The sequence below is a fragment of the Mercenaria mercenaria genome, chromosome 4, assembly GCF_021730395.1.
Source record: "Mercenaria mercenaria strain notata chromosome 4, MADL_Memer_1, whole genome shotgun sequence".
NCBI classification, from domain to species: Eukaryota; Metazoa; Mollusca; class Bivalvia; order Venerida; family Veneridae; genus Mercenaria; species Mercenaria mercenaria.
In genome coordinates, this window is record NC_069364.1 from 73,857,318 (window position 1) to 73,857,895 (window position 578).

Here is a 578-nt window from a genome sequence, read left to right on the forward strand (position 1 = left end):
AATTTCTTTTTGTCTAAGGGAACACCCACTAATTTATTGTAAGTTATCCTTTAACCACTGAACGACTAATGGTAAATCAAACCCGCTCTCAGCTTTTATACAATTTTTCCAATACTTCCGAATATAACGCACTTCATTTCCTTTATCTTATTTTTTTTTCTTGTCGGGTTTAACGTAGCACTGACACACTTAAAGGTCATATGGCGATCGACTTCCCAGCTTTGATGGTGGAGGAAGACCGTGCATCATTTCATCACGAGCAACCACCGACCTTCCGTAAGCCAATCCCTTTATTAGTCACCGGTAGGAACTATATTTGATACGCTTTAGGATTTTGCCACTGGTATAGAGTAGTTATTAAAATGTTACAATGAAAAAATGATATTGTAAATAAAAGAAATATCAGGCAATTATTGAAATGCTTACATAAAGGAATAAGGAGCTGAAAACTGCATACGATTTTTATTATTTCAAAAGATAGCATTTTTAGGAAAATAGGAAAAATGTATAAAGACCTTATCCCTATAATTAAATTAACGACTGCTAGAGATTTCCAGCAAGCAATGATTGGCCGAGTC